We start from the raw sequence: 22,946 nt of genomic DNA, 5'->3' as shown, positions 1-22,946 counted from the left end.
GATAGAAAGCGTCTCGCTCAAAATCTCGAAAGCCAAAAATATTTTACACATGATGTACAAGAAATATATATATATATATATATATATATATATGCATATGTCAAATATATATTAAATATTAAATACAAAAAAGCATCGATACAACAGCTCAGGAGATTTGAATGTTTAATGAAAGTTCTAAAACGAAACATTCGCTTAAATTGTTTCTTTTCGCCTTTCAGTGCAAACTATTTTAAGCATCAGTTTAGAGTATTTTCTAGCACAAGATACAGCTTCTTTCGACATGACGTGTACTCGCAAGACGCGTCGGATAACCCGATAAAGAAATAACAAAAAGAGGACGAGACAAGGAAGACGATTTCGAGCTACGCGGTGCAGAACATCGCTAGAGAAATAGATTCCTTTGATTCTCTCAGGCCACGTTTCCATCTCCCCGTCCCAATCTTCGTACGAAATTTAAACATCTCCGTCACTCCCTTGCTCACGATACTGTTACGTCAATTTGGGAGAATTGTCCTCGAATATTTCGTCTCTCCCGCCATTTCAGGCTCATTTCAGGCAACGCGCACACGCTTGCGTGGCGAAATCTATGGACATGTATGCATCATTCCATCATTATCTAAAGCAGAATTTGGAAATCAATGCAACACATGTCGTATTAGCATATTCCGTGTATAATAGAAACAGCCCGAGCTATTTTAGGGGGAGGGGAGAGAGGCAGAGAATCGGAATGCATGTTTTGTTTCGAACTGTTATAAAATTTAAACTATTATAAATTAAATTATTATAAATTATATCATATAAATGTCAATAGAACGCTACGATAAACGCGTTTTCTCATTAAATTATTATGTCTCAATTTATACGCAACAGCCGCGTGTTTCTCGAGGCACTGATGTTGCTTAGTACATTATTCTAGAATGTACGGGATGACTGATAAAACCGTGGATCAAAGAAAACCCCGACGTAATTGTCGGATAAATAAATCTCACGAGGTAGCTCTCGATAGAAATGGGAAACTTGAGGGAATTCTGCCGCGATAGAAACGCAAACACGTACCCACGTTGGTATGTATGCGGCTTTCGCGCCAAAGTTTGCCAGCCGCTCGCACACCGTTTCCACAGGCTACTCGCGAACACGTGTTCGGCTCGGTGCGTGTGGCACGGCTAAACTCTAAAGCGTGGGCAATTTGTAACTTGCCCGTCTATGCGCTCATGCGGACCCAATAAAAAAAATCAGGACTCCAACAGCACTGATCGACATCGTGATTTTCGCGAGATGCCAACAAAACCGGAACCACCCCCTTCTCTCATCCGATCGATCGATCCGTGCGTCGAGGAAGGAGGGAGCACCATTAATTAACTATTAATTAACGGGATACACGCCGATACGGATCCTCGTCTCGTGCTCCGGCACGGAATTATGCAAAAAGTCAATTTCGTACGCTCGTTTGGCCGCGCGATGTCGTTAGAATATAAGACAGTCGTAGAAATACATGCCGGCAGGGTGGCGGGTCTTTTTGCCTTCGGCCGACACGATCGCGCCTTTGCCGCCGAGGTTTTTGGCCATCGTGGAGCAGGCGGAGGTTAAAGGGGATATGGTCGGGGTACGTAATGAATATATTTGCATATCAGGGCCGTTACCGAACCGTTACTGGTACAAGGTATATCGGAGTACAAGTCTGCCCCGGCTGCCAAATATGCATGCATCTCGCCCGGGGCCAACCGTCCATACCGCTTCAACCAACGCCCATGCATATAACACTCGGAAGAGAGAATTGCCGATTAGTTTGCAAACTAGGGACGTGCATTCCGTCGCGCGTGTATATATTTCTGTCCACCTACTCGAGCGTGGAATTTCGCGCTTAGGTTCGCCGAGCCAGGCGAATTAGTAACGGTACGTAAGACACGTTAGAACGACAAGTCTATAATGAGAATCCTATTTGCTGCGTCTTCTCCAAGGGATAAAATGGATCGGATCATCCATGCGCCGGTCTCTTACACGACGTCAAAAATGAAACAGAGTTCTTCTATGTTCTCCACTTCCGTTCCAGAGAAGGGATTTTTTTTTAATTCGAATATTGTTACTTCGAATAGTATTGTTCAGTATTTCGACGATTTTTGGTCGAAATTTTAAATCCCAGTTGCGATATCCGTGTCGTTTATTGATTTCCTCTACTTCTGAAATGGTTCCAAAAGTCTTTCTTGGTCCAAAACCGGATTTCCGCTGCTGTCGCAATTTGATTTTACTACTCGGTGATTTAATTACGTGGAAATATAGATCGTGCATATTTTCGTGATTGTGTTTATAAAAAGCGACACCAGGAAGCGATAATTTCACACGGACGCGTCTGACGTTAGCTAGCAACGAGCAGTAACGAGCAACGAGGCCTTTTCGGTCTTTAAAAGTTCGATAATTGCCGAGGACACGTCTGCCGGTATAATCGAGCCGACCGCAGCCTTTGTGGTCTAGTCCCTTCACGTCCTTCGTCCTCTCGTCGTCTGCCCTTGCGCCGGCCTGTAAAAGTCAGCATATTTCAGCTTTCGCGCGGCGCTCACTTCGTCGACCGAGGATGGCAAGAGGAAAAAGTGGAGACAATGAGAGAGAACAGAGGAGGGAAACTCGTGGATGAACGGGCGAGGAAGCGATGCCGAAACCGAGGGAAAACGAGGGAGAAACGGAGAACGAGAGTGAAAATAGTGGATACGACGGGGGAATATTCTTCTAGACATCTCATTTTTCTCGGTGCTTCGCCCGCGTGAATTTGGATTAAATGTTCCGAAGTTTGCAGTACGGACAATAATTCGCTCGGGGATCCCGCGGCTCGCTGGACCGAAGGGGAGAACGACTGTATCGACCCGGCGCGAGTTAGCGAAATTAAAATTCTAGTTTAGCCGGGCGATATCCAATTACGGTGCGAGCACGAATATTAGCGAGCGTCCAGGTTTTTACTTCCGTTTGTCTTGCCGACGGATTCCCGACAAACAGTTGAAGTTGATGATGATGGGCTCGGGGCATGATCGGAACCTCTGTTATCCCGGAACTTTTGTGCCGTCGGAAAAAGGAAGACGGCGAAGTTTATTAAAATAAACGGCCCGATACGCCCGGCGGTTTCTTTGAAAGTCATATTTCACGTCCCTTTCGAGCCGTCAGCGGATTGACGTGACCCTTTTACACCCGCGTCATCGTTAGAGCCATTCGCATGATTCACGGCAAGCGGCATCGATTGTTTCGCGCACGCGGCTTTTCCTTGCGTGAAAGCGTAACGCCAGTTCCGATCGCAGGTGTATTCAAGTTCGGTTGGTCCATTGATTTAGTTTTCTGCGTTCTCCACCCGGTTTGAATTTCAGCTATTTGTTCATTCCTGCATCGGCCGCGCGGCCGACCGTTTTTGTTCTATATACCTGTCATCGGGGTAGTCCATCGGGAGTGATAAAGAAAACGATTCTTTTTCCGTGGCCTGATCGGCACGTACACAATCGCTGACTTGCGTGAAACGTCCGTCCGGACGTACATATGTACGTCGGCCATTTTTTATTTTTTTTTTTTAACAGGTATCGACAGGTCTGCACATGGCAGCCTAAAAATTTTCACCTAAGTCTAAAAATTGCAAAACCTACCGAAAGAATTGCTCTATTGTAAAAGAGAACCGGATAAAATAAAATGATTTCTAACGATTTTGGTAAATATTCACTTATGGTCAGCACCCGCAAATGTCAATGACCTTGACATATGTTATAGAGGTCATCATTCTAAGTAACCTTCTGCAAGTTTCAGCCGTCGCTCGTTGTTTATTAAAAAGTTATTAACAAAAAAAGTTTAATGATTTCGCACGACTTTTCAGCTGTCCACGCGAAGCAAGAGCATGATATTGACATATATTACAAAGGTCACTTTCTCGAATAACCCACACTAGGTTTTAGTCGTCGATCGTTGTTTATTAAAAAGTTATTAACAAAAGAAGTTTCGAAAATGTAGTAGTTATTTTGAATATTCAAAGACATAAACGACGAATATAAGTACAAAGTATTCTCTGCTTTAACCTAACCTAACCTAACCTAACCTAAGTTTTTAAGTAAGGTCCTTTAGAGAAAATCTTTGAACTACGATAAATAAAAACTTGGAATGTCGAATAGATTACTACGTCATAGATAAACACGACTGTTCCTCATTTACAACTCTCCTATACCAACTATTCTCTGCTTTAATAAAAAAATATATTAATGATTCACTGCTTTAAATGATTTTCCTTTGTTCATACATGTACTATTTTACATACACATTAGTAGTTTATACCCGATACCGTGTGTTCCGCCAATAATTGTAGTCAAAGGGTATGTCCTTGACAATATAAATTTAATGAAAATCCTTACCATGTACATGGTGTCCAATAATTACGTATAATTTGTAAGATTTATTTTGTTAATAACTTTTTAATGAACAGTGAGCGACGGCTAAAACTTGTTGCCTGTTACTCAGAAAGGTTACCTCTATAACATATGTCAAGGTCATTGGCATTTGCGGGTGCTGACCATAAGTGAATATTTACCACGATTTTTAATGATGTACATCCAAAAAAAACTGCGACTATTGTGACCGCGTACTTGTCGCTGGTAATTCCGTACGTGTTACAGGAGATTGTTACCCTGTTTGGCTTATCAGAATATAAAATCCTGTGCGTGTGCGAAATTCGTAATTATACTCGTAAGACGTCCAGCAAGCATTCGCGGTATGCTAGAAGTTTCTGGTAAACGGATACGAAGCGATGTTGGCTACAGAGTGTTAAGCTCGGATATTTTCCCCTGACAAACGCACCTTTATTGCCCCTTATTCGTGACTGTTCGTCTATGAAATGCCTTCAATCGAATCTACTTGGAATCACCTAAATTCCCTGAGAATTTAATCAGAACGTGAGCTCTCTGTCCGCCAGGCCTCTCGCTCTCTCTCTCTATCTTTCTCTCTCCCTCTCCCTCTTTCCTGCGTCCTCTCATCCACTTTGCTCTCTTTCCATCCCTCGTTTCGTACTCTCATCGCTTCTGTGCAGCTTTGTAGGACGCGGACAATAGTTTCACCGCACGTGCTTGGCTCTCCGGTCACGTGCGTGGCCTTCCAGTGGCTTCTTACAAGTTCAACGGACAAGTTTAGCTCCTTTCGTCTATTCGATAGTTAGGTTTCGATGCTTGCTTCGTAGGAACTACCGACTGACCATTCGTATGTACGGTATTTCTATATTTTTCATGCTTCCTCTCGTTCGTGCACGTGAAACGTCGACGCAAAGACGAATGTACGTCATTAATACGGGAAACCGCGATGCGGAAACGGGAGGGCAATATGTTTCATATAAATCTTCAAAACCGTTTAATTTCTCAAGGATGCTTAAAATAATAATTTTTTACGGTATGTGTAATTGTATTATTACATTACATTTTTATCAATTTATAAATATCGCATAATTTTATATAAGACGTAAGATCACGTAGGGTACAACATAGAGAGTCGCATGCAACACAAACATTAAGGACTGATTCAAAAGCGGTACGCCTGCATGTAATCGTCATTTGCATATCTCACGTCTAGCGCTCGTGGATGCGAAAAAGAAAATCATATTTACTATGCCATACGAATCACGTGATTCAAATAGTCTCGGTGGAGGCTCCCCCCGATCAGGTGTCAAAGTAGTGAGTATCGGTGTCCGGTCAGACCGATACTCGGCGACACCCATCTACCGTGACGGCCGGTCGACGTTTCCGTGCCAGCTCACCCTATATTCTCGCATTACACCCCATACTACGTGTTTCTTCGGTTTCGTCGGTGCGATCAATTTTATAAAAGAGAAACGTAGGCAGGGGGTGGGTGCGCGAGCGAGCGCGGGGCGGCCGCGAAAGTGAGACAGATGGACGAAAATAAAGAGGCACACAGAGGCGGACAGATAGATAGATAAAGACAGGTACGAGAAGCGGACGGGGGTTGGATGCGCCGCGCCACGTCGGGACGGGAAAGAGCGAGCGAGCGTAGGGAAAGGGGAGGCAGACTGTTTCGTGAGATGCGCTTGTTTCGGAATAAACAGATAGCACCGATCGCAGCCTGAATAGCAAACAGCTTGTGGCTCGCCTTTCCCTGAGCACGAAAATGTTATCCCTGCCGTTGCGAGAGGAGCGAGAGGAAGGGGTGCCACACCACGTATTCCTACTCTGGTGCCTGTACGTTGTCGCGGCATTCGAGGTACCAGGAGAAAAAGAAAACGAGAGTCAGAGAGAGAGAGAGAGAAGGAAGGGAGAGAGGGAGGGAGAGCGAGAATGAGAGCAAAAGATAGAATGAGAGGCCGAGCCGTCGGTGTAGATATCTACCCGCTACTTTTCTCTATTGCAAGAGACAAGGGGCACTAAAAGTTAACCCCGCCGACCAAGCCGAGGCTAGCTGCTCCGGCAACCCACGGGTAAGATACCCCGCTCGATGTACAAGCGAAAACTGCATTCCAAGTTGCCAAGCTACCCCTGTCCGGAAACTGTTCTTCTTCGCCGTCACCTTCTCCTTTTTCTTCCAGCGTGCTTCCCCGCTGGCCCGTTTTTGCAACGCCGCCACCTTCTTACCTGCCTTCGTACCTCTCGCGCTATACTTCCCGTACCGCGGGAGGCATCGGGATCCGAGAAGTCACTTTCCGTGGACTCGTGTCCCACGTTCCCTCGAGAGCTAGGGTTGTTACAACTTTTCTCAACCGGCTACGAACGAAATATAAAAATCCACCTGAGACCCCAATAACGCGTTCGCGCGATAGGCAAAATAAGACCGCCGCGCCGAGCCGCGCCGCCGATAATGCGAGCTGAGCCGCAAGTACCTTGTTAATAAAGTTTCAACTTGAGCAACGCACTTTTGAACTAAATTCACACACCACTTCTTTCTAACCTTGTTAAAATTGTTAAAGTTGCGTGGACCTTGATGCAATTGCTAAATGCGGTAATTATCAATTACATATTAATATACTAATTATAGAGAGATATAAATAATAAATATGAGGAGACTAGAAGAGGAAATAATAGATAGTGTAGCGTGACACGTAGGTACATAACGTCGTATATCCGACTTCATCGAAGTTCCGCCGACACACGAGTGTCTCTTGTGATATCATAGCATTGATCACCGCTCGACATCTACGGGATCCCCTTGAAAGTAACTCGATCTTCTTCATCCGATTTCCGACATCCCGCGGGACGACCTTTATTATTCGCAAACAACGTGGCATTCCGGCTCCCTAATTTGCAATAATACTAAATTATCCTATTTCGTAGCCGGAGACAGGCGGAAGACGGAAACGTAGTGGAAGAGGAGAGGAAGAAAAATGCTCCCGGGGACGAGTCTTTTTATTACCCTATTAATCCCAACTAGCGCCTTATTTTTAAATTAACATTTTTATCTCCCGAGAAAACAAGCTTCTCTGCCATCGTCCCGCCCGCAGCCTCTTGCCCATTGCCCGCCCTTTGTTTTTTCACGCGTCTTTCGCCCTCTCTCCTCCTCTCCGCCCCGTCTTATTCTTCCTTTCACCAGATCCCTCGTTTCGCCTGCCGTCTTTACCTCCGACGGCACTCGTAAAGCACAGGATTATGGAGCTGAATTCTATTATCGTGGCTGGCTAGCGAACTGGAGCCGGTAAAGAGCAGCTTTCACGATATCATTAAGCAAGCATGCATCGCGATATCCAAACCCATCACGATTTTCATACATTAAAAACAACAAACCTTCGATATATTAGTGGTTGCACAATTGTGCGTATTTTGTTTCATGTTGGTTCCGAATAACGTTTATCAGTATTGAACTCAGCCGAGCGAAACAAGTCCCTTTTTCTTTTTTCCCAACGAATTAAAGTACTTGGAAGAGAAAATACGTTATTATTCTCTTTTCGTAGAATGTATAAAATAATTAGAAATATAGATATTGTTGTAAACATAAAACTGTAACAAATATTTAAAGATGAAATAACGACCTTATACAAAATTTTCAAATATAATAACGAAAAGTTCTTCTGATATGTATACTTTTTGGAATTGACCAGCGTTCCTTTTGCTTCGTCTTTTTTATTTCTCTTATTTTATTTGTATTTTTATATCCATTATCTTTTTATTTCTATCTCTTTGTTTTTATTATGTTTCATAAAAATTCTGCAAAATTCAACAGATCAATAAAAATTAAATAATATGTAATAACGTGAAACTTAAAAATAAATATACCTTTGAACAGATATCATGTTGCTGTAAGCTGATCACTGCGTATTGGGATATCTCGTATAACAAACATATATATGAGAAAAAAATAACAAACTTTCGCTACGAAAACACCAGTTGTCTGTGGAACGATTGTTTAAAAAACATTTCCGTTATTGTAGATACCGTTGTACAGAAAACATAATTTCCCTACGGAGGTTTGTTTCACAAGAATTTGCCGTGTATGAATGTGTCATGCGTTCTAAAAATTTTTAAATTTAATGATGATATATACGAATTGGTAAATATTAACAAAAGTGAAAAAGTAACAGTGTGCCTGCAATAAATATGAAAGAATTATTAACACATAAATTAAAAAGATACCCGTGCAAAAAATTATTAGGGCTTAATAAGAAAGTAAAGGCCCCTATAAGGAATAAATAGGAATGTCCTAAAAAGGGATGCCCTATCATTGCCACATCGTGGCCCGATAGGACAGATAATTAAAACAATATTTTTTATTATTTCCTTATAAGGTCCCGAAAAAATATTTGTTACATACCATAATAGGGCCATATTAATATTGAGGAAATTAATCGGGACTTTTTAAGACCCTATTAATTTTTCTACACGGGTAATTATTAAAATATTTGTATTAAACGTGCTATTGAAAACAATTATATTTAAAAATATATAATTAGTCGTATTTAAGAAATATTTTATGAAAAGTACTTTAGCGTTCAAACTTACATTACTCATGTTACATAATTTATATATACTAACATGATATTTTTTATTGCATTGTAAAATAAATTCAACTATAACATCTAATTTAGATAGAGAGATATTCAATTTAGAAATGTTGATGAATTCTGTTAAAATGTATATATATGTAATAATATATGAACATATGTGTCCGCGAATGATATGTATATAGCTACCATCATTTCGGGCATGTTTATAGTGACCGGTTATGACGCTTGCGAGAAAACAGCCTTCGGCCAGGTCCGAGTGGTTAAGCCGTGGAATCGGTGTACCAAATTGGATATTTTCCACGCCATGGTTCGCTTAGAGGGGTCGGCAGCTCGGCGATGGAAAAATATCGTCGCCCCCGGCCAGCGTCGAAGACCGGAAACCTCGGTTTCCCGCGATCGGATCGCGCTCTTCGAATATTCGCGTATCGAGAAATGTTCAATTTCCGCTGGCAAAAAGTGGCTGGATACCTTTAATAGCTGCTTCTTGCTCTTCCGTTTAAAAAACGTAATATCGCCGATGTGGGAAGGTAGCTTAAAAAGCATTCCGCGCATAATATCGCGTATTAATTCAACGATCTTTATTTCAATATTTGAATTCCACATTTATTACAGAGTAATCTCCCGGTAATTTTTTCGTGCCGAATGTACACGTATAGAAAATCGATCGCTCGTGCTATGTTTGTTATTCCGATAGATTGCTGCTTCATACAGTAATCATTTATTATGTACAATAATATTCTCAGTTCCCTAATTTCAGTGCATGCTTTTATCAATCATATGAACCGTGTAAAATAGATATTCCAACAAATACGTTGCGCATTATTTATATGTACATTATTTTTACAATGAAATCACCAAGTGCAAACATTTGACACGTGACATTTTTTAAACATCATCCTTTCCCTGCTTTCAAATCTACACGATATGGCTTCCTATTATTACCTTAATATCGTTATAAGCTCCTTATACGCGTCGTACGATATTTGTGATCAAGCGCGAGCGTAATCTTCGGATCGGCCTGCTTTTATTACTCACCCAAATCGAGCCTCTGGACCTCTAATATATGACATTGCCTCGGAATAGGTGCCACTAATGCTATCAGCTATTGACACAGCCGACAGACTGGCGCTGCTAAGGGTTGAGTCTCCCTTCTGACTTACCGCGGAGTGGTTGACTACTATAACTGGATTGATTCTAGATAGTCGTCGACAAATCCCCGATGCCCGCCCTATCTTACAGAGTATTATTCTTATACAGTGGCGTCGGCAAGCTGTTCGACTCAAGAAACCGCAGCAATCATTTTAAGCGTCGCACATTACTGCGATTGTACGGTTATCAAGTTTACTATTGCAATATCTTTTAATATTTTCGACATATTGCTGTTGACATAAAATAACGAAATGCATATGCATTTTAAATATAATTTTATTATTTTCTACAGTATGAACAAAAGGAAGACTTGCCAAGTAATCATACTATTTAAATTACATTTAATAATGAAAAATTTAGATGTACGAATGATAGTATAGAGGGAATGACACTTATGTGGAAATATAGCGAAATATATTACTCCCAAAGCTTACGCCATTGAATTGTGGTTTAGCCTCAAAATATAGCTAAGCCGAGATGAAAGTTGGTTTTGGGCACTGCATGAGTGTGTGGATAGTCCGAAGTGTTGATATTCTACTAACCCCCGCCATTCCTTCATCTTGTGCAGGGCACTCCGTATTAAACTCACCAGAATTTCTTACCTCCCTTCTGAGATAGTATCGATAAAATTGATACACTCTATTCTCCCAACACTTGTGTTCGAGAAACTGTGTGTTTAATATTACAATCCTTATTTTGTTATATTAGATGTAATAATTGTTCTTGCAATAATTTTTCGCTGGGAATGGAACGAAGAGGCTGGATAGAAGAAAAGACGGAGGCAGACAACAAATAACGCGAAAGAGGGCCATATTTGAGGAGACAAACGAACAGGGCCTTGCAAATTAAATTTGCCCGTCCGTGTTGTACACCATGAATATGGAGTCTCGTTACTACACACCATTCGAGCATACGCTACATACAGTATGGACATTCTCCGCAGCATGTTTCTGCTTTCTACTTGCTTCTCGTTATTTCATATTTCCTTTCTCCGTCTTCTTAATTTATCTATATACGTGTCTCTTAATCTCCAAACGCTTTTGGATGGACGAACGTCCATCGATTTTAGTATTAGTATAAGATTATCTTATAAACTTCGAAAGTTCTAATTCAAGAGAGATGAATATTTCATTTAAACGTGTCAATCAAGTATTAATGTAATTTTGAAAATTTTATGATTTTATCGTTGATAATATCGTGTAATAAATTGAGCAATCAATGCAAGTTTCATTTGGCAGACGCCGATTACTATGAAACAATGTGGGTAAAATCGGAAGATAACTGCAATAACAATTTGCTGGGCGTATCAAGGCGATCTCCAAGTTGGTCTCAGGCGAGCTAATAATTGCAAACAATTACCGTACATCTCTAAACCTTTGCACAGCTTCGGCAGTTCTGCTTACTGCTGTAGTGGGAAAACAATTGTCCTCGCGATTCTGCGAGGCCGGTTCTATCTCGGCCTCACAATAGCTCCTCGGAGTTTAGGTAAATGATGGTAGTTGCCACGAAAATTTACTGGCGCAATTTTTCGAATGCTCCCGCCGCCCTCCGGCATACCCCTTTCTTTTCGTCTTCCTCCGCACCGGCTTTTTCTCTCTATCACGGACGGTAGGAGGGTAAATGATTTCGGAGTAAATTGCTGTGTGGAGAAGGTTAGATTCAACCCCGCCTCCGGTCTACCTACCCTTTGATTCTTTCAACGTGAAACACGTCCGTGCAGTTAAGGTACAACGCTGGCTCCACGGGAACATCGGAGCAATAGAATAAAGCGACTTTTTTTCAGCCAATGTTTAAACTAATGTGCATAGATTCCCATCGCGTCAGTTGGCAAAATAATAAACTTCTTTTCCTTACGCGTTCCGCAGAATAGCTGCAGTGTTCCGTTGTTTGCTTTCCCGGAAACAATTGTTATTGACAAATTTGATACATGCGTGTTTGGATAGAAACAATATCATATTTTATATTAATATTTGCCATTTCCAATATCAGAAATAATTCATTTGTCCGAGGAAAAATTGGTAATTGCATGCATCTGCACACACACGCACACACACACACATACATTGCACGTACACCAAATAGATTGCCGAGTAGGTAATAGATCGAATTCTTTGCCGAGCGGGGACCAGAAGATTTCTTTTGATAAATTTTCTATCCTTTTTGTTGGTCGCTTTACGAGTGTTCTGCGCTGATACGAGTAGGTCTGTCTTTTTCGATCTTTAGCTCTTCTTTAGGTTTTTCCTTCGTTCCGTTCCCCTACAATTTCTGCCGATCGCCGCTCTTTCTCTCTGCTACTCCAACGGGAAGGGCACACGTAGTAGCAAATAACGCGTGATTGATTTCACAAAAACCATATCCTACCATGCGATAGCCAGAGAATGGTACAAATTGAAAAATAAGCTACATGTGTTCTCTTAAACGATCGTATTAGTAACATCGAATGTACACACAAATTTATTATTAGGTAGACAAGAATTGTTGTAATAAAACATACCATACTTTAATGATCCACTGTTCAATTATCGTTGACATATTATCTGCTCGTGTGGAATTATATTAGTTTCACGTGTTATTTAAACAGAGTTTTATGTGTTGCATGTACATAAAGTAAAGAAGATCAATATGTTGAGAGATATTTTACGATTATTCGTTATTGACACGAGATCAAAAATAAAACAAACCTTAGTAAATATTTCTCGTGGCGCTCTAAAAAATTGTTGAAAAAACAATATTATCCGAGGGATAACCGAAGTATTGAAATATACAGAAAGTTACACAGGAAAAATTTGCATTAAACCAATTTTTCAATATTGATTAAATATTAACTGCTTTATTTTTTCAGAGGTAACAGGATGCCAAATATAGTTATGTAACTAACATACTGTCTAAACTAACATACAAGCTCATTTTGATTATGGATATTGTTTATTGATATTTCATTGAAAGATTTACGACAAATATAAAGAATAAAATAATTTAAAATATAAAGAAAAGACAAAATATAAAGAACAAAATAATTTAAATAGATTAAAACTGTTTTATGTAGTAAATAATAATACATGGCATTATTAATAAAAATTTAAATATTTTAAAACGCACAAATACATGTAGTACATAATATGTACATATATTTTATGTATACATGTGAAAACATAAAGAAAGATATAGGTAAACTATTTTCTCACGCATATAATCAATCATGATTTACATACTGTACAAATGTCATAGCGTTGTGGATAAAATTAATCGTTTCGCAGCGCGTAAATCTTTGTTTCTCCTAGAATATGAATTCCATGCATCCCACCGCAAAACTAAGATCTATTTTACATAGTCGTTCTCGCATTTATCATCCTAAAGCATACACCGTTATTTTCAGCGTGCATTGAGGGCGTGGAAATTAATACGCAAATGAGCGGATATTAATTAATTATAAATAATGAGTATAGGGCCGTTTAACTTATGTACGCGAGAGATTCGCCTCTTCAAGATCAAGTAATTTCGCAGGATGACGCGTACCTTTTCTTGCCAATTAATAGATGATTAATTATCAGGATGAGACTTTGAATTTTCTGATAACCTCCTGCCACTCCTGGTTACCACAGCCTGTTGTTCTGCCACTCGGCTTTGTAATTAGCGCGACTATTGCGCCAGGTTGCATGATCGCCGGAGATTCATAGCATAAAAAATCTTGACGGGTTAATGGGTAAATTACATATTTATGGTCAACAGAATCGGCAGCACAGGCGCATTGTCTATACATGCAAATATAAATAAAATCTCTTTGTGAAATTTTTTTTCTACCGAGTTTCCCTTTTGCAAAAAAATAGCCGCTATTTCACACAGAATCATTATAATATTTTATGACAAAACTCAATTCATCACGCATAATAACGCAGCGTACGCGCGACGCGCTCTGTAGAACTAAATATTTAAAAGTCCAAAAGATGTTGAGAATGTAACAGAGAATATTCCGCATCCACCGCATTTATCACGGTGCATCATTATCTCGCATGCACGATTGTTAAAACGGATATGTTCCTGTCCCCACTCTGCGTTTGTCGTATTCATATATAGAGAAGCGGCAACCCCATTTCTGCGATTCGTTCGTTCTCGGTGATTGCGCAGTGATTGCCACGTCACTCACGAAATCAGCCCGTCTGCGCTCGCCAAATTAACGCAATTTCCAAAACAAACGGGTTTTACCTGCACTTCGCGTCTAGAGTACATATAGCGCGTGTAGTGTCTACGTATGGTTTAATTGCGAGTCCCGCCGCAAGCACTATTCATTTATTGCACATGGAAAAACGATACAGTGAAATCATAGTCAAAACTGATTAACACACACGTAGAATTTACTAATTGGTAATTAGGTGGACATTAAAGACGCGGGATATTAATCCACGATGATTGTAATGTCTATCCGATAGATCGAAAATTACGGGCGTATACAAAGCAATTCGACACAATTATAATGTAATTAACATACATTGCAATTCCAATTAAATTAGAAAATCAAGGTTACACTCTGTCGTAATGCTTCCACATGTGCTATTTGAAATACGTGTTATCTATTTCGAGCAGCTAACGAGTTTTGACATTACGTCAATGGCTTACTGATCAAACGATCATTTGCATTTTGTAGAATCACAATCGTTGTGGTAAGTAAGTGGCAAATGATAAAACGATACACAAAAATTCTACTAGTACAGATCGAGAGGATTAATAATAAAATGCTGTCAACGACCACGCAATTTATGACCTGGAGCGAACTTTGTAATCGACTATTTTAAATTATACGTATTATACTCTACTCGATCTCTGATATTCCTTTACATTTACGGCCCGAGGCTTTCCTACCCTATATTTCAATCAGTGCTCTTGACAGGCCTCCTTCAACTCGATGTAAGAACCACTTTTCCTCCCGGCGAATTAATCACTAAATTAACCATGAAAAATGAATATCCGCGTTTTCCACAGTTAGCTACTTTACAAACTTGCCTCTGTAAAATGAGTATCGATGCCTTTCCATGTTTTGCTCATATCAAATATAAATATAATTATTATTTTCTAAATCATATAATAAAGACAAATATTTTATATTTCAATAAGGAGAAATTGCTAAGAAAGTTAAAATTAAGAATCTGGAATAAAGAAAAAAGGTTTTTGGATAAAGGAAAGTACATATTTTTATTTAACTTATATAACTACAAAAATGAATTTATTTTGTATTTCTTTTAATATATAAAATTGCGTTAATTAAATAATAAGATACTAGTCCAGTCAAAGATATTCATTATAAATAAGAAGAAAAAGACGATCTCGCAGAAGTATGAACTTATAAAAGGCTGCACCCTCAGAAAGGATTTCTGATAACAAGACGAAAAATATTCTTGACTAATTTAATCGTATTACAAGTATAAAAAATATGAAAATAAAACAATTTTTAATTTAAATCAGTAATTTCTATTCTTCTCTCTCGAATTAAATAAGATTGTCTTACTGTCTTGAGACAAGAGTAACATATACAAATTTATGCTTATATATTCTTGTATGTAGAATAATTTGATATTAGCGTCGACTCGGCGCTTCTGCGTCCTTTATTCGGATAAAACGGCCAATATTTATGTGTTGCAATCGAAAATCGGGGAAGTGTTTCTGTTATTTACAATGAATAAGTGCAATACTCTACAAGAAATATTAAAAGATATGGAAATGTAAGTAAGTATATACAATATACTTACTTGAGAAATAAGATTCGAGATAAGACATTTCCATATCTTTTAATATTTCTTGTAGAGTATTGCACTTATTCATTGCAAATAACAGAAACACTTTCTCGATTTTCGATTGCAACACATAAATATTGGCCGTTTTGTGCAGATTCTACAAATCCTCTTAGAAGAATAGAATAAGATGTCTTTTAGATCTCACAATATTCTTAAATGAAGAATATTTTGAACTTGCTAGAAATTTGTATCTAAATCCTTCTGAGAAAATTAATGAGATAGCACCAAGATTATTTGAATCTAGATTTTCGAATTTTCTATTCAAGATTAAAATATGCTTCTTTTCAATAATAAATATGATTGTCGCTATAGCGATCTTATTTTATGATAGATTAAAGAGTAATAGAATTAAGTCCAGAAATCTTTTCTGTGGGTATGTTTAAGGTGTTTTGTTTGTTGAGCGAAGACAAGGCAAGGGGAATTAAGAAAAGGCATACAGATAAGAGAGCCGAAAAAAGGAAATGGAAGCAAGCGGAAGATAGTTGTTAAGAAAAAAAAGGGGGAGCATGGTATTCCCAACGAGACCATTGAACAACTATGTATTTGTTGAACCGATTGAAAGGCACTGTAGCGCGTGTCCAAAAGGATACAAAGGAAACGCCGTACCCGCAATAAAAGCTCCCCGTAAAGCGAGTTTTTATTTCGCAAAGTCGGGCGAGTGACCCGCGGGAGTTTCTTTCTTCTCCGCCCTGACCCTTCAGCGCCTGTCTTTCTTCCTTACACTCACAATCGCCGTTCTTCTCACTTTTCCTACACGCTTAGACGCTTCTCAATTCTTTACTTTTCAGAATCCCAGATCCCCACTCTTTCACGCATTACGCTTTGTTTATTTAGTTTATATCTGCGCATCCTAGTGGACACGAGTAAAGAACGAAGGCCGCGCGAAATTGTTTTATAGGATGAATTAAATATCGTTGCTCGCGTTTCAAAATCACGTTTAGGACGTTGGCATTTTTAGATGTTTGTTTAATAATCCGTAATAAGTATAATACGAACAGTTTAAAGGTAGAAAAATATGAAATGTACCACGTGATAACAGATACGTGAGGAAAGGATGTCTGTCACGTTACGAAAAATATCTAAATCTGGCACGCTCGATAATAATACGAAGCGGGGCAGAAGCGATCGTATGAGGCAAACCAATCTGACATGGGGGTATGGAGGAAGTGACGATTTCCTGTAGTTCACGTAAACGTTGAGAACATTTTGTACGAAGCCTAATACCCCATTTTACCGGGCCATTCGGCACGCTCTCCTCCCCCTACTTCTCGAAATCTCTCAAATCCTTTGACAATGATACGCGTTTACGGCGCTTTGAGGGGCGATAGGTGGGCACGGCTGGAATCTCCCGGTTTCTGAATAATTTTACTAAATTGGTCCCATATGTATGAGCCGCTCCAGCGAATCCGCAACTACGGAAAGCGGGAGAGAACCTAATGTACATATATATTTTTTATTCCCGCGTGCGCTCTTTCGTCCGTCTTTCTCTTGCTCTCCCGCACTCCCTGCAGCTCCGTCCTCTGTCGTTGGGCGCGCGCTCTTTTCACGCTCTCGCGCTCATCCCGCTCCTTCGATCTCTCCTCCCGCCGTTCTCCATTCCACCCGCCATTCCAGGAGCAGAATTTTAAAACCACCCTGTAGAAATAAAACAGGTTTATGGCCGACGCGAGCCTCTGCGCGGCTGGTTGCCTCCCAAAAATATAATGTCTCAACGGTATGTATAACCCAGCATATATATCTACCTATCGCATTTATGATGCGCGGGATGTATTAGCAAAATATTTCTTTTACGACTCCAGAGATCGGGCAAGTAAAAGTGCAAATGGCGAGTGGAAATGCACCGTCTGGATCAGGTAATAGCTTCTCCCAGGTGTGCTGCATCCTCTTATGCTATCGCGAATGTTCTTCTCTTCATATTGCTTGATACCGTTATGCCGTTTTACATCATTTGTATTAGTTGACTTATATCGATAGAAGAGTAAGAAAAACTTTATACATATTTTTATCATTTTGTTTAATAGGCTTCTATCAATATCCGGGATCTCTAACGACGTAATGGTAACATAGAAATTTATTGTCGAGCGCACGCTGTCTTCTTAATAATTATATGACTTATATCTGAACTTGTTCAACATAAAAAACTTTTATATTTTAATTTCAACTGCGGAAGGAAAATTAAATCAACGCTTTCACACGTACCACGTTAAAGAACATTTAATAAAGCATAAAAAATAGGATAACGTCCAAATAAAAGAAATATTATTCAATTTCGCAAATTAAATTTCGTGCTTTTAAATCATCATTGTGGCGTCGAGATAAAGCGTCTTGTATCGGTTTGCACGCTTTGTATAAAGTTGCATCCTTAAGTGGCGCCAAGTATGAAGAGACGTGCGAATAAACATAAGTTATTCACCCCAAGTAGCACCGTCCCCACCGTCTCGTTGATATCCTTAAGCAAACATGAGGACACGCAATACCATATGACCGAGACGACGCGCCGGAAATGGGAATATCTTGTGGCGTTTCCTTCTGAATTTCGATGATGCTTTCTATCATCGTACAGTATCCAGAGAAATCGGTTCCCGAGACAAATAGTCGCGAGTATATGTAAAATGGAAATGGGGAAGGACTCGGCCTCTTTCGCTCAAATCAAATCGTTCAAAGAATATGCAACGCGCGCGTTTTCATGTACGTGTATGTGTGTATTTTAAAGTATCCAGGTGTTCTGCACCAAGTAAGATTGTATGCGTCAGTGCTGTCCAAATGACGTAATATCAGTAGAGAATATTACAAACGATTTCCCATTTTAAGGATCTATTATGTTTTAAAAATTAATTTAAAATCAATGAAAACTCTAAAATCTTTTCTCACAATTCACTTACAATTATTATCTGTTAATAATATCAACTACGACTTTAAAACAACGAGATGTAAAGATAATCACGTGATTTACGAGCGATTGAGTCCGATATTAATATTAAGTACACGTATTTGCAATATTCGCTCAAGCGATCAGGTTGCCGGTTCCCAAGGAACTCACGACGCAACGACGTGGCCAGCAACCCGTGGGCATTTTATGGGTGGCTTTTAAACAAAATACGAAGTCCGTGTAGTGATCGTTAAGCACGGTCGGTGTCCTACGTTCACAGTGGCCTCACCCTTCGGCCCTTCCTTTCCTACCACCCCCCAGCCGATCCTTCTGGTCATCCTGCGGTGAACGCACCGTCCGATACTAGCTCGACCCTTAAGAGCCCACTCCATCAAAAGGGTGGCTTTTATACCTTCTATATTTACGAGGGATGTTTCTTCTTCCGCCGCCGCCGCCGGCTTTCTCGCGATAAGAGTAACAGGCTTTGCTATATCGACCTACCCTTATCCTTATGCCACTTCGGTTGTCCGTGAAATCGAAGGTAAGAATGCCACGATACGCATATTATACGGGTATTAAGCCTTCCGCTGTTTGTATTATATATTCAGTGCCCAGCGCAGATATTGCTCGCCGCGTGACGGCCAGGTCAAATGTTAACAGCAAAGAGCGAAGGTTGAAAATAATTTCTCATGTAAATCGCATATCTGCAGTACTTGTTTGAGAATAAGTTATTAACTTTTATTAATTAGTTGATGCAAGAGAGAAATTTATGATGTAATAAATCATGTTGCATCGCTGTAAGCCCTTTCGGCTCGTGAGTACAAATAAACCGCCAATTAGTAATGATGTCATGTATAATTAATACCAACTATCTCCGTGTCATTACCATTATAAATCGTATTTTGTATTACGTATATCTATACGCACACTCACATATACACATGTGTATAATTATTCACCTGCACTATGGAATATATAATTTTATAGACTTAGTCATATAATATATTAATATATTAATCACTTAGGTATCTATTATTATATATTGAAATAACAGAAAATGACTAGCTCATTAAACCGCGATTATTAATCAAGATTTATTCTCGTTGTATATTTGCTAAATACGTTTTATTATTTATAAAAAGATAGCAGATAATAATTAATTGAAATAATCGCAGTTACAATATGATGTTACATACGGAGAGGATGATAGTGACATCAATCGACAGCCCCCTTTTGTCACTTTACTCCGACTTCTCCAATTCTGAGTTTTCTCCCTTGGGATAGCGTCCGCGTCTTTTAAGAAAGAAGTTAACTGCGCTGAATGTAGTGTTTTGACAGAAGAAAACGGATAATCGATCGTCGAACTCACCAACTCGGATACGTGTAATTTTGACGTCGACCGTTTTATATCCTTATTATTAGAAAACAACAGTCGTATTGTTGCTGCTGTACGTTTAAACTTTGGCGAGATACGTATAGAAAATATTTATTTTTCAAAGAACCATGTTATTTCAGAGAAATATAATTCGGGACTTTACATGTCTGACTTACTTCCATTAAATATTTAATGTAACGTAAAACTGAGAAGCATAATATTTTACAGATGTTTTTTTTTGGGTACCCGGGGGGAGGAGAGTAAAATAACCGAAAGATTATTAAAATCTTTAAAGGCCGTGAGAATCAATATCAACGTGTGTTATCGGTATAAATGATTTATCCTTGCTTACATTCCTCAAAATGCATAGCGTAGGAGGGTGAATACTATATGAAGAGATGGCATGCTATCACCCTAATACATACCGCCATAAATTTTTTTTTCCTCGCTCTCCTTTTTCGCATGGTTAGCTCTTTCGCGCTCATTGACTGCATGATTATGCAGCGAACTCGTGCCGCCTGGAAGGCCTGCATATTTTTATGCGTGCCGGAGCCGGTTCAAGACGAGACGTCGTGAAGGTTGGTGCATAAAGGAAAAGGACGAAAAACTGCTCGAAAAATATATCCGGCGCACGCCCGGTGCGGCACGGAGAATCGTCGTGTTATCTTCGTTATCCGCATTAACATAATCGCCGAAGCATAAAGTTCGCGAGAGAGCGATCGGCCGGGCCGGGAGAACACCAAGAATCGATTTCAGCACGAAATATGCAAACTAAATTACGCTTCGGCGCTGCGAGCTTTCGATCACGCCGCGATCTCGGGCCATTAACGGCGAAATAGCGCGCAAATATTTAGCAGCCGAGTTACGGAAATCTACAGTCGGACTTACGTTCTACGGATCTTCGGATCTTCGTTCTTTTGAGATGCTGAAGTTGATTATCCGTCCTAATCGATAATTAAATGTATCGGAGCAAATGCGATACCACTCTTGCACCGGAAAGGGATGCCAAATATTCAGCATTCGGACGAACCACTTGCAGATGGCAATTTAGCACGCGCTTTATGCGCTATGCGATCAAAGAAGTTTCGTGATTCCGGCCACGCCCGGCAAGAAATACGTAGCTCGGCACATTTTAAGGAAACATGCAATTGGGCTACCGTAGGCGGACGTAACGGACGTGGTGAATCGCTCCTGGCGGCTCGGGGATACAAATAGGCAGCGGCGCAAGCCGCGCGAGTTTGCTTTACTCCAGATTTGTCTCTGTTCGTGGCGGCTGCCTTAGCAAAATGTGTTACCGCGGATAAAGGAGGCTCGGCCGCGAGCGGAACCGGGGGGGGGGGGGGGGGGGGGCAAAATGGAAAGCCCGAAAATGCGGTAAATAACGGGAAAGCCTAATGTTGCATGAACGCGATAAGCCCTCACCTACGGCATGTATATTTCCTTGAGAAGGCTGCAGCTCCAACAGCAGCAGCAGCCACCGTCGCGCTCGTGGCATCGAAGGAGCACCATTCATCCGCTCGATCTAAATAAATAACAACTGATAGATGTGGGCACAGGTTGGGGATCGACACAATGCTTCCAGAACCGTCCGACTTTCCCGGCACCGTGTCTGCGGGTAGGCGATTCCTGAAGACGTAGGAAATGGTCGTTTCACGTACGTACAGAGGGGGAGCAACTCGCATTTCTCTGCGGAAGCCCGACGACAAATCGCTTTGACGTGGCTGTCGGTCGGAAAATTTCGCTCCTCCTGAGGTTACCACCGGGAACACGCGATCACTCATTGCACGTCGCGCCAGATTTCTGTCACGCCGATCCATCCGGCCGCCGCGAACATTTCGCCGCGGAGGTCTGTCTGTCTAAGCGATCGGGTGATGATGAACGGGTACATGATGTGGTCACGAAAAAATTTTAATTATTCGATTATTCTATCGCGTGATGGGATTTTATGTATCATACATGTGAAATATGAAGAACTACATGAACGAGATTGTTTTGCAAGTCATGACGTTAAGCTTCTTAAGCACGTATAAACAGAATTTGTTTTAGATGCATAGAAATGTTGAAAAATAACATTCACAAAATATTGTTATAATATATGAATATCTGAATACGGAATCAGCTTGCTCGGAATATTATTAAGTACGTGTAATTACGACAAAACTATGTATGAAACACATAATACGCATGAAATATGCGAATACATGTTAAACTTGAATACAGAGCAATTCATGTTATAATTACCAACTTATTCTGTCTTTTGCATATCACGCGTTTACCCCTTGCGGCAAATAATCGCATACGTGCGACTCTTCTGAAGTCATCCAACTTCGATTCTTTTTTTCAGCCTCAGGATTATTCCTGAGATTTGCATGAAAATGAAACTTTCATAGATGGGTAAAATTAATGAATTTTAATAAGGATCTCTGTGTGTTTGTGTGTCGTTCAACTTCCTATCTCTCTTCTCACGCGTACCATATCGCCGCCATCCCATTATGGCGGGGTAAATTAAATGCGCTAACGCCGCTAAAAAAATTTGGTTTTGCTCATCGTTCCCGCAGACACCCTTTATGTTTGACTTCTTCGTATCTCCAACAAGTCTTTTCTTCGCACCTTTTACCCTCTTTGTTGCCTTTCACTTTCTATTCTCTGTATAATTGAAATTCACCGCATTTTAAAGATACATGGAAAATTATCAGCTGTGAACAGAAATTCTTTTTAGACCTTTTTGCATAGAAATAGATATGTTTCATGTTGTATAATATCCAATTAAACTACATAAATAACAGTTTCATGCCAGAATATTTCACAAATTATTAA

At 40.1% G+C, this 22,946-nt stretch overlaps 1 protein-coding gene and 1 long non-coding RNA gene across 6 annotated transcripts in view; one reads left to right on the top strand and one right to left on the bottom strand.

Annotated features, from left to right (window-relative positions):
- The window catches only part of LOC105278172 (nucleolysin TIAR), a 439,676-nt gene that overhangs the window by 92,277 nt on the left and 324,453 nt on the right, over window positions 1-22,946 (top strand). The window lies entirely within an intron of this gene.
- Window positions 1-22,946, bottom strand: part of LOC105278169 — a 31,010-nt gene that overhangs the window by 2,951 nt on the left and 5,113 nt on the right. The gene's annotated exons all lie outside the window — the stretch shown is intronic.

The sequence above is a fragment of the Ooceraea biroi genome, chromosome 2 (genome assembly GCF_003672135.1).
Source record: "Ooceraea biroi isolate clonal line C1 chromosome 2, Obir_v5.4, whole genome shotgun sequence".
Lineage (NCBI taxonomy): Eukaryota > Metazoa > Arthropoda > Insecta > Hymenoptera > Formicidae > Ooceraea > Ooceraea biroi.
The sequence above is the reverse complement of the archived record's forward strand: the minus strand, read 5'-3'. Positions and strand labels throughout refer to the sequence as shown.